The 12977-nt window shown below is 44.3% G+C and overlaps 1 protein-coding gene across 1 annotated transcript in view; it reads left to right on the top strand.

Moving 5' to 3' along the window:
• Nucleotides 1–12977, top strand: part of LOC124596588 (transcriptional regulator ovo) — an 858575-nt gene that overhangs the window by 474032 nt on the left and 371566 nt on the right. The window lies entirely within an intron of this gene.

The following is a 12977-nucleotide window of genomic DNA, read 5'->3' as shown; positions in this document are numbered from 1 at the left end:
GTGACACGAGACACAGGTTGCACGCTGCTGGGCCGACGGATTCTCCCTCTGCGCACCTCCCAGACCAGTGATGGAACGCCGTTCGACACGTGGAACAGCGTTTGACGTACGGATGCTGGTACGGAAGATCCTTGCCAGTTACCTTCGCGCCCCGCCTCACACAATTGACCCCCAGCTCTTCCTATGCCCCGAGGATCCCTGCTTCCCGAACGCGAAGACTCACGCTCTTACACTGTTGAAAGGCATATCCATTTACCACTTACTCTGCGATGGTGAGAAGATGGTTCTTGGCTATTGGCAGTAACTCCGAGATAATCGTAGTACACTCGAGCACACTCCTCGCCATCAGCAACTCTACACAAATTATTTGCGCAGTGTCTGCGTAGACCCCCTTCACAGTTGGGGAGCACTGGGAAGAGGGCGTCTCCCTAGTGGACCTCGACAAGAGGCGAAATGGTTATGAACGTCGTCCGCAGGTGGGAAGCGCACGTGAGATGACGTGCAGGATTTGTTTTTCGTCATTATTTTGACTTCTTTCGTGATTGTTGTTTAAGCAGTATAACTGAAGCAATCTGCATGCTCTTACTGGTCCTTAGATTTCTTGAGTTGATCCGTGTGTTGAAAGATGGGCGCACGAAGTACAAGCGATTAAATTTTATTTCGTGTTGAGGTGATTTATGTTATTAAATCATTTATAATGTCTTCCCTGTAACGAAAACAATTTTTATTAAAATTACATCCTAAATTTTGGAGTTAAAGACAAAAAATAAATAAATAAATAAAAATAAAATTAAATTAAATTACAGTCGGAGGGGCGTTCAGGGACAGGGAGAGGGAGGCACAGCGGCCAGGTCTCAAGTTTAGATCTCTGCCCACCCTGTCTCCACCACCCTGATGCTGATCGCTCTACTTCCTTAAGTTAGAATTTTTTTTTTTTTTTTTTGGAATGATTAAGGTGACTGCTTGCGAAAAGTAAAAAAAAAAAGTAAATAAAATAAAATATTCCGAGTTTCGCTCAAGCCAAACTTTTTCTTCAGTTACGGCATCAAATTAAAGAAAAAGAAAAAGTAAGCAACAGACTCACTTTCGCACAAATCTTCAGCTTAAAAAAAGAAAAAGAAGAAAGAAAAAAGTGATCAGCGCGGCTGACTGCCATGCGGGGGACCCGAGGTCGATACCCGGTACTGCCAGGAATTTTTCCGCAGTCGGAGGACTGGTGCGGGGTGCACTCATCCCCGTGCCGTGTGCACAAGTGAAGAGCTACTCGACCGATTAGTAGCGGCTCCAAGATCAAGAAACTGAGGGCGAAGCCTGCCGCTGACCCACGTATGCCCTCTCCCCCCCGAGAGAGGATCACATGGTGCTCAGTCGGGACCGATTGTCCCGTCTACAGCCAGAACGTGCGACTTTGCTTTACTGTAGCTCTTACCTCATAAACTTCGAGTGTCGATTCCAGCCATTAATCTCATTGAGATGAAGTCTAACATAACACCAGTGAAAACGACTCCTGACTCATGACTCGAATTTACTAAGAAGTGTTTGGAATGATAATGAGGTTTTATTACAACGACTGAGCAGTAACCAGCTATTCTTTAACAGTGTGTAAGTAACGGCAGCTCTCTGCTTTAAAACATAAATGTGATACGTGTGGCTCCCCGTCGTGCTAAAATTCCGAAGATAGAGATTCAATCCTCAACCCTCGCTCCTTCCCGATTAACAGCAATATGTTAAAGTGGAAAATCTGATCGTACTCCATATTAAACTGTTGGTCCCTCTGTAACTGACGGGGTTATTCAGATCAAAATATAGGAGCAAGGCAAGAGCATTCCACATCCAATAAGAGTACGTCTAGCAGAGCTCTGTAGAGTTGAAACAGACCTTCCGTTTGCGGATATCTTTATCATTGACTTAAAATCCAGATAATACCCGTTGCAACGAGAAAGGCCCCATGTATGCGATTACAACGTTGGTGGTGAACAGCAGAAACACAGCGTATCGTTTAAATACATAGAGGTAGTTTTTGCTTAAACTGATTGCTAACTAATATATTTTCCAAGACTCAAACTCTTCCATCATCTCACATATTTAAGACAGTGGGTACTCGCAACTTGTACACGCCCACTTGAAAACAGGAAGAAAAATATTACAAAGAATAAACCAACCTGATGTGTAATTGAAGGTCTACCTATTGCGCTATCCACGAAAAGATACTGAGATGAAATTCTCGCCCATGTGCACACTAAGCCGTATTTTCTAAGATACTGGTTGCTATTTGATGTTGAGAACTTCATTTCAGGTTGAAGCTGGTAAGTACATGTTCTCCTACCGCATACGTAAGTCACCTTTGGGCCGTATTACATATGAAATATATATGATATACTCTAATGATTGGGATCTTCATTTAACAATTTTCTTCTGTTGTCGTGAGTCCATGATAAGCTTAACCCGCGCTATTACCACCTCGCAATGTTTTCCTTATTTGCTTGTCAGTTGCTTCTGAATGACTCGAACTACCTGCTTCAAGAGGAAAAGACAAGGAAAACACCTTTTATTCTTTTCTGCTACACGGAGCTTCTTTCAGTATTTTTACGACGTGTCAAATCAGTAATAAACAACTGTACAGGCGCAGCGTGTAGACCCCACTTAGCACTATGCGTCGTAAAGCACATAGGAAGAGCTACTTTGGTGCAGTAAAAGATTGACACCAGTATGACATAAGCTTATCAAAGGGTCACTGCCTGCACACTAACTGCAAATGGCACCAAACACAATGTTTATCTTGACGGTGGTCTTACGCATACGTTCTTGGAGTTAACTCTTTTGGAGACCGTTCTCGTATCTAAAGTGTCGATTTCTTAACATTCGGAGCATATCTGAAACTTTAACTCTTCGACAAAGTTATAAAAGAGGCAATCTACACCGCAAATGGTGTATTCTTAGAATCTCGTCCAGGAATACTTTATGGAAACTTGTAACCACACCTTTTTAAGGAAAGAGCAGAATAACGTGCCAGAGCGGAGTAGGCGCACTTTGGGTCTTCTCCTTTATTGTGTGCTTTGAACTTGGATATATTTGTCAAATTAATGATAGCTACCACTGCTACTGTACCTGCTAACAGGTGAATATGTTTCTAAGAGTTGTTCCGGACCTTGTAGGCACCAGAACATTGCTGACAACACGTTACGGTCCTCGCCGGATTTTGGCGCCCCATCGACGGGATGACTATACAGTCTACAGCAAATTGTTTGACTTCCTTAGAACGGAGACCTCAGATTGTTTGATCTCCGTAATCCTCTTGATCTCTCCGATTCCTTGGACAGGCTAAGAAGTTGTGATGCTACAACCAGTTCTATACCGGTATTCCTGACGTCACAGAAGTTTTCTATTCATCTTCATTTAGTTGCTGCTCGCTACTGTAACTTGTGTGTTTATCATGTTGTTTGTCAGCGATCTGTTGACTGCTGTGAGAATCTTCAGATGAATAATTACTTTAGGTACCTATAATCTGTCTGAACAGTTACTAAAATGCGTATTTATTGTAGCATTTCCTTTATTTTATTCCTTTAGCACTTCGTCAGTGGTTGAATTTTCGCCTATTGTAAGTTGATAAAAGAAATACATATGGTAAAATAGATACCCATTTTTAGTATTTGCATGTGCCGATTTGAAACACCACAGGTAATTATACAGCAACTACGGCCACCATGGAAACATAAATTAAGAACTACGGACGAATAACGTGAAATTTTTTGTTGAGTACCATTGGAATGTGCCTTTCACTAAGCTCCCCCTTTAGATCATAAACTGTCAAAGTGCTCCTACTGAATGCTCGATATCGTTCGTTGCACATCTACTATATAACAACGGAATCTGATACAAAGTTCTCGTATGCTTAAAAGTCCTGAAAAGTGATAATTTGCAGCAACGTATAGTCTCCACTGGCAAAACCAAAGCATGATACATAAAAAATGACATAAATTAATCCCAAAAGAGTATAAAAAGGAGATGCCGTATTTGACTGTATTTCGATGAGTGATTGCTCAAAAAGTGCGAGGAAGCGCCAGAGAGAGCGAGAGGGGAAACATATTTCGAAACTCGATATATATTCGCATGTTTATTAAAGAACACCGACAAGAAACTCGTTGTGAAACAGTGGTATGCATAATTCATAGCCTGGAAGCAGTATTTGCTCAGAAACTGCTTCCGTATATCCACTGACGAGTTCAGTTGCAGCGAGGAAATTTTACTCGTCCTTGAGCAAGTAAGCACTCCACGTATACGTGCCTGGCATGACACAGAATTTACCGCTATCCAGTGTGTGAACGCTCGTAGCGAGCGAGAATGCAGACAGGAAAATATAGCCTTCTAATAAACAACACATAATTCTACGTACCGCATCAAATCACTTCTGTTGTCTTCTGACAAATGCAGCCAAGTCAAGCGTGGATGGAGTTATCTAAGACTTTTATAGGATGCTAATTATCCCAAGCCATATCAGAATTAATTTATGCTGAGGAACTAGTGATCCACTCATATTTGCGCTAAAAAAGAAGCCGCGTAACAGAGCTTCAACGGTATCGCTCACTTCCCAGTTATGGAATTGGGTGTACATGAGCGTTTTTCTGGGAACTCTTAAACATACACGTAAAAGAAGGCTAAGTATCAGATCTAGCTGTAGTTATCGTCGGTAAACGAGAGCTTTGGGTGATTTTCCGCAATTTTTTATAAAGTGGTATGCTTGTTCATGGCTTCATCTCGAATGCAGTACTTCAGCCTGAACTTGAAATACTTCCTAATTAACGAGTTTATTACTTCCTTCTTTACAGTGTAGATTGTCCTTTTTCTTTGACCTCAGATGCAATCAAAAGTTGTAAAAACTTCATTTGGGTAATTTGGAATGAAAGTTTTCCAATTTAAAAGAAATAACTGAAGAATACGAAAGCTGTCTGGCAGAAGACTTATGACGTACGAGTACCCGCTCGAAGCTAAACATATTAACACAGGCAGGATGTGATATACCTTCCTTCACGCTCAGCCGTAATGCTGGCAAGTGACCAAGTTCTACACTTTCTCTCCGCTGCAGAAACTCGTAAAGTGTTCGCATACTATTATAAACGACTTTCTTTCTCTTCGCAAGCTGCTGCGGCGCCTCTCAATCTCACGATCCCTCCACGCGGCTTGACTATTATCTTCAGACTTAACTCTGTCCTCGTTGAGGATGAGAAGATGCATTTCGCTTTGCAAGTTGTGTTCCCAGAGGCAGAAGTGAAAGATGGAGATGGAGTCAAGTCATTGGTGTGGGGTATTGTTCATTTATTTGGCTTACGGTGGAAAACACGGTATTATTATACCTTATGTTTTGTATATAAAACAACGTTACTAATTACACATAGTGTAAAAATATATTACATACGGGGGTTCGACAAAAATATGGAAACACCGTGAGAAACGCATGCTTGATCACAAACACAGATGCTACCCAAGGCTGTTGGTTGTGCTGCTGTATTCGATCATCTGTGCTGTGTCCTAAATATGTTGCAAGTATTATGGCGGTCAGAATAGCGTTCTGAATAATTGTGAGCGATTCATGTTGGAGCTAAGTGACTTAGAACGTGGCCAGATTGTTGGTGCTCACGTGGTGGGTGGTTTCATAACCAATGTAGCTGAAATGTTTGGTGTTTCGAGAAGCACCATGTCGAAGATTTGTACTGCATACAGGGAAAACGGCAAAACATCATCCGCTAAGTCACCAAAGTGTGTGTTGTGTGATCGTGACTGACGGCCACTGAAGAAGACTGTGATGAAAAATAAAAGGGTGACAGCTGCAAAAGTCAATGCAAAAACTGGATGTCGCACTCGTGAACCCCGTCAGCATCAACAAGAGTTTCAGGATGAGTTGGAACCATGTCTACGTCCCAAGAGAAAAACATGACGGGGATTCGGTGATGAAGTGCAGTTATATCGTGGTATTCCACGGGCGCCATGGTTACTCTAGAAGATCGTATTACTGCCAAGGATTTTGTCAGCATTTCCGCTCATCAGATCTGTCCCTTTGCAGGATGGTGATGCCAGGTTCTTAGATGCATGGGCTTCTATTCACACAGTTCGCATAGCCGTGGACTGGTTTTCTGAGCAGACAAATGTATTATCGCATTTACACTGGCCACCACAATCACCAGATGTCAGTATTATTGAGTCTTTGTGGACTAATTTGAAGAGAAGGGGGCGTGGTCGCTATCCACCTCCATCATAGTTCCCTGTACTTACCACTATCTTGCAGGAGGAACGGCAAAAAATTCCATCGAAAACCATACAGGACGTGAACGAATCTTTCCGAGACCACTGAAAGCTGTTCTGAATGCCAACGGGTTCCCTACGCAATGTTGGGCATGGTAATGTGTTGTGCCTTTGATGTTTCCATATTTTGTCCACCCCGTGTATTTGATACCATAGCATTAAATTTAATTTTTCAGTGCTGTCAACAGCATGAAGAGTCAGTGTCAGGAATTTCATCGCATCACCCGGATATGATATTGTGGTACACTGCTGCACGATGAGTTAGATGGCGTCGTTTGCCGCAGCTGCAAGATAAGCCGGGTATTTTTTTTCCATTTGAATAGGAAGTCCTTGCATACTTCATCGTTTTATGCAGTTTCGTAGCTTTCTTCAAGTACGTCGAGGCATAATGAATCCTGCTGGCTTACTGCGGGTGTTGAAGTTGGTTTGTAGTGCTGGTGGTGTTTGTTGGATTCATATATGCTCCCATTTAGGGAAAGTATCATATTCTTCATCAAGAATTTATTCTGTTATTTTTATTTCCAGTTGTATGGTTCTGTGACTTGATAAACTTCGCATTTCCGACAAGGTGGTACTGATTTTCAGGAATACACCAGAGCTCTGCTTCACGCATGAAAATCAAGAATGTAGTGGTGCAGAACAATATGGACTTCCACTAGTGTCTCCCACAGAACCGTTCTCCTGCTTACTAAATCAAGACGTACAGGTGATGAATCGCTCGGTTCCTCTTTGAATCTTACCTGTTCCGACTGTGAAGACAATTAGAAAATGACACCATAACTATCAACAACAGTCAAGACAGGTGCCTAGCCTTGTCACACCTGGACTAATAACTGAAATTTATGAGCAGCTTGTTTCTTAAACTGGTTTTACTGACACTGTTCGGTGTTTTTCCATTCCAAGTACACTCACAAGAGGAGCGCTTCTGCCTGAACGGCCAAAATCGAACAATAATGATTTTAACTTATGGAAATTTGTCTGCTCTACGATCCAGCAACATAATTTATCTGCAAGATGCATTTCTGTACAGTGGATGTTTAAAGGACAGTAGGAACCGTACCCACGTAACAGGCAATTGGGAGACCAACAGATTGACAAGCGCCATGAATGAGGTGTTATTTGGCAAAAAGATAAATTTATGTTTGGAGCAATGTGCAGTGAGACATGCGGTAGTTACGATCATCTTTCCAATTTAGAAGTTGCTATGCTGTTGAAAGTTCTTCCCTTTTCGTCATCGGAGCGGAAATGTGGAGCTTCAGTGAAGTGATAGGAAACAATATGCTCGGTTGACAAGGGCAATATGTGATGATACTACATCATTGTCGATGTATCCGCATTGTAATAGTGCGAAAACCACAGTAATCACATTATCCAGTTATTTCAAACGAGTTGTGTAGTGAGGTATGATTTGTTAACCTCCTCCCTGAAAACTGATCTGCATACAGATCCCTTGCTGCTTGGCTATCGCCTTCTGCCTTCCCATAAATGAGATACATGTCAGCTTAGTCGGTCAGAGTGTAACCTGCTGTAAACGTCAGTAGAAAATTTCATGTGAAGGCAGCCTGACATAAACGATAACAATGTAATGGTTCAAATGGCTCTGAGCACTATGGGACTTAACTTCTGAGGTCATCAGCCCCTAGAACTTAGAATTACTTAAAGCTAACTAACCTAAGGACATCACACACATCCATGCCCGAGGCAGGATTTGAACCAGGGACTGTAGAAGTTGCGCGGTTGCCGACTGAAGCGCCTAGAACCGCTCGGCCACCGCGGCAAGCAGTGTAATTGTCCTGGAATGTGGAAACTGTTAGCAGTAATGAAAACTTACCCTTCCCAGCAGTCTAGGGCGCCTTGCCACGGTGCGCGCGGCTCCCCCCAAGGTTCGAGTCCTCCCTCGCACATGAGTGTGTGTGTCGTCCATAGCGTAAGTTAGTTTAAGTTAGAATAAGTAGTGTGTAAGCTTAGGGACCGATGACCAAAGCAGATTGGTCCTATAAGATTTTACCACAAATTCACCAACTCGCACCGATTATTCCGTGACTGGATATTGCACACTAAACAGTCATGCATTGAGGTTTTCTCGATCTCGAAATGCGGGTTCTCAGTGTCCAAAACGCACCAGTTCTGCATATTAACGAAAGTGGACTGCGTCGCTAAAGCATGTGCATGTCCATACTAATTCCCATCATGCCTCGCGGCCAGCTGTGCAGTTTGAACGTCCTGTCGCAAACCGTTCAGAAGTTATGACGATTCTGTTTCATACAGTTCACTAATTGTCACCCTGTAAATACCAACGTTCTACTCCCTGAGGTTTGTGTGGCCTTTGTACGCCAGCAGAATTCTACGATTTGGTTTCCACTCATACCTTGTTCCTGTGTTGCGAGAGGAGCGTGCAGAAACAGCCGCCGCCCACGCGGCAGCTATTATTCACGTATCGCGAGTCCTGGCCCTGAGGCTGCAGAAGACTGTCAATACTCAGGCGTTGGGCCGACGCGGCTGTCAGGAAGTGACGACACGGGGAGAGCCACCGGCGCGCGGCTGGTGCGTTTCTCCAGTCAGCCGCGTTACGTAATGCTCCAGCGCTGGAGCCGCTTGATATTCATCGACCGATACCCGGCCGAGCGTCCCCTCCCGTCCCGTCCGGCTCACAGATAAGAGCTGCAGCCAGACGCGGCCAACATAGCGCAACCCCGCGTGACGCAACCGCGTACCCCGCCACATCTCTGGCTACACGAAACTTGTCTTATTTGCCCCCCTCCCCCTCTCCCCCTCCCCAAGTCCTCTCTCCTTCCCTTCCCATACACACATACACGCACGAGCGCAGGCGCACGTCCAAACGTTCTGTTCGTCCGTTCCTCGTAGCTTCCGTGGCGTCCCACGGATTGACAATCGCACCACCTGGCAGGATTGTCGCACTCCAGCAGTATGCGGCACGCAGTATAGTTACGCGACGTATTGCCTGCATAAGAGGTGTATCTGTAAAATAATGCGACTGGTGCTGTTGCAGTATAAATATCCGTGTGCCAGAGATGAACGACCAATAGCTGCGAAGCGTGAAGTCTCCTCAGTCGATTTCGGCATCTCTGGTGTCCGTAGATGAATCAACGTGATCGTGGCCTTCATCTGTGTAACAACTGTTTATTTTTATTTGCCGGAAAAATGATAGGTGTGTTAACAGAATAAGCAATTGTGAAGTTTCACATGATACGTCAAAAACTGACACTGAAACCTGTCGTTTACTAAAAAGAAGTGTATAGCGAAGACCCTTTATCTCGTACGGAAGTTTTTGAGAGAGTCGAGCAGTTCCAAAGTGGCTGAGAACGCGCTGAAGGTGACTCAACTCAGGGACGGCCTTCAACATTAAAAACGGATGAAAATGTCGAAAAAGTAGGTAATTGGTTGCGATCTGACCGTCGGTTGAGTATTCGATCAAGTGTAGGAATAGACAAACAACGTGCAGGGCAAATTTTACGCAAGTAATTTAGCACGAGAAAAGTGTTTGCGTACTGGTGCCGAAAATTCTCACGATCGAACGAAAATAATCTCGTGAAATTTGAATACCACTGAAATTCTTCCTAATTTCTTGGAAAGAGTGATAACATGTGACGAATGTCCAACTATTAATCATAATTACTAACTTGAGATTCTTGTTCAACTTGTAGACAAAATTAGAGGTAAAACGACACGAATTGAGGAAGAACAAATCATGGGTTCTGCATCAAGACAACGCACCGATTCATAAATCATAGTCCGGTAAGAATTTTCCAGCGAAATCCACCATTACAGTGTTCGACTACCCACCTCATTCGGTTGACACTGCACCATGTAACTTTTTACCTACTCCTTAACCTGACATCTGAATTAAAAGGAACAAGATTTTAGCCCTTTGAGGCAGTAAAGAAGCGGCACGCGCCGTCAAAAAGTAACAGAGGAAGACTTCCAGCACTGTTTCCGAAAAATGTTCAAATGTGTGTGAAATCTTATGGTACTTAACTGCTAAGGTCATCAGTCCCTAAGCTTACACACTACTTAACCTAATTATCCTAAGGACAAACATACACACCCATACCCGAGGGGCGGAATCGAACCTCCGCCGGGACCAGATACTGTTTTCCACACATGGAAAATTCGCATGGGGCGTTGAAGGGATAGAGCAGGGGAGTACATTCAGGGTGAAGGTAACTGAATAGGTATGTATTTCAAATACAATGTTTTACGTCAATAGCCACATGTTATGTTGTTTGTCTGTCAGCGCCGACAACGCCGATGCTCTCGATCGTTAATTGAAGGCTGTCGTCGGCAACTGCATTGCCCATGGTAACAGGTAACGCCTGAAACTTGGTATCCTCGGCAGACCCTTGGCGCTATGGATCTCGGACTATCGAATTCCGTAACGATTTCCGAAATAGAATACCCCATGCGTCTAGCTCCAACTACAATTCCGCGTCAGATTCTATCGCCATCTGTATACGTGCAGATAGCTATCCCATGACTTTTGTGAACTCAGTGCTTCACTGGTACAGTCTTATCATCTAACGAATGTCTTTTTTTTTTCTTTTTCAGAAGACTCAGAAAGCCAAATCCTCTACACAAGCAACAAAAACCGCTGTAACTGCCTCACAATTCAATCCGGTTGCAGCTAGCGCAAAAGTCATCAACCTTGTCACTTCTTAGTTCATGTATTGGCACTGATTATTCTACGAAACGTATTCCCACCCTCCTATGATCAGCTGCGTTATTTCAAGCATCGTGCGACGTGATTGTCTTGTTTGACGTGATGTGGTTCACAATTGTCCTGCCTGGAAAACCAAGACAGTCACAACATTCCTAGGCTTCATAGAGCTACGTGTAAGTAACGGCGTAGTTCATTGATGACAAAGGTCCCCGGATGTTCAGGAAGGTATTTTCGGAAGCACGATTGCCATAGAAGTTCAGACTGTGAGCCGGTTGGTTCAAATGGCTCTGAGCACTATGGGACTTAACTGCTGCGGTCATCAGTCCCCTAGAACTTAGAACTACTTAAACCTAGCTAACCTAAGGACATCACACACATCCATGCCCGACGCAGGATTCGAACCTGCGACCGTAGCGGTCACGCGGCTCCAGACTGTAGCGCCTAGAACCGCACGGCGACTCCGGCCGGTCTGTGAGCCGGACCACGAATTTGATATACAAACGTTCGTCACGACTCTGCATCAGCCGAAATCTTCACTAGGTAATTTTTTCAGGATTGTGATGCCCCACACGGATTGCTACACCGATGAGTTGGAATCTAGCTGTACGAGTTCAGCAGTTCCTTCCGCTATGTTACTGAAATTGCAGGAAGTAGACATGCGTTCATGGAATCTCTACAAGTTTCCGTGGAACATGTACGACTACTTCTGATCGTTGTCGAGTAAGTCAGATTAATACCGGAAGTTTAAGATTTTAAGTTACAAAATAATAAAAACTCGTATCTTGCACACTTGGAGGTAATGAATGTTAATGGTAGATTAAAATTGTGTGCCGGACCGGAGATGGAACACCAACCCTTTCAATTCGTGGGAAACGATCTCACCAATTCCGCTACCCCAAGCACAACACACGATCCATCTACACAGCTGCCGGCCGGGGTGGCCGGGCGGTTCTAGGGCCTACAGTCTGGACCCGCGCGACCACTACGGTCTCAGGTTCGAATCCTGCCTGGGGCATGGATGTGTGTGATGTCCTTAGGTTAGCTAGGTTTAAGTACTTCTAAGTTCTAGGGGACTGATAACCTTAGAAGTTAAGTTCCATAGTGCTCATAGCCATTTGAACCATCTACACACGTTTCCAGAGAGGGACACGAGTTCGATTCCCGGTCTGGCATACAGTTTTAATACGTCAGGCAGCTTCGCAAAGTTGCACACTGTGATGCGGAATGAGAGTTTGTTGACTTGGAATAAGAGCCAGCAATTCATTATCATACTGTGGAAATCGAGGTAGCTGAATTCCGGGTACTATTTCATCCACACAAGACTGAGGAAGGAAACCGGTTGTAGTCACCTGTAACAAACGATCGTAGTTTTTCCTGAGAGGGTGTGACTGACGAAAGAATGCAATATTTGGATTGCTAGACTAGCTTTCGAACTCTGCTCTTCCCATATGTGGATTCCGTATCGTAATAACCCGGTTCGATTTCATTATACCATCGCTTTTATTACATTCATGAGCCCACTAGTCGGAGCATGTGTGGAAATACTGTTTTAACGCTGAAGATATTACTCATTTGTGTAATTTATATAGACGTTGACGTAGATCCTCGTTAAGCTGTTGGCTGCAGGCTGGGCGCTCGGAAAGCGGCTAGGCGAGATAGTTAACGAGGGAGAACCGTGCGAGGTGGCCAGCGCCTCCGGCGTCATAATAGCTGCCGGGAGAGGCGCACGCCGCTAGATAAAGCCGGCGGCAGAACCTGCGGCGGCCTGGCCCTCACAGCCGCCTGTCAGAACGGCAGTCTACTGCGAAGGCGCGTCCTCCGCGTAAGAAACCCCACCAGCACCGTGAATACTAACGAGGTATTCTTCATTAGCAACCGACCGGCCACAGAGAGACTTTAAATCACGAGAAAATTAATAAAAGACGCGTACGGTGTGTTCCGTTAGCGATTAGTTCTTCCTCGTGTTAGCACTATTCTTAAGTTTTCAAATTTGGTCAGCTCG

Source organism: Schistocerca americana, chromosome 2 (assembly GCF_021461395.2).
Source record: "Schistocerca americana isolate TAMUIC-IGC-003095 chromosome 2, iqSchAmer2.1, whole genome shotgun sequence".
Lineage (NCBI taxonomy): Eukaryota > Metazoa > Arthropoda > Insecta > Orthoptera > Acrididae > Schistocerca > Schistocerca americana.
This window is presented reverse-complemented; position numbering and strand designations above follow the sequence as displayed.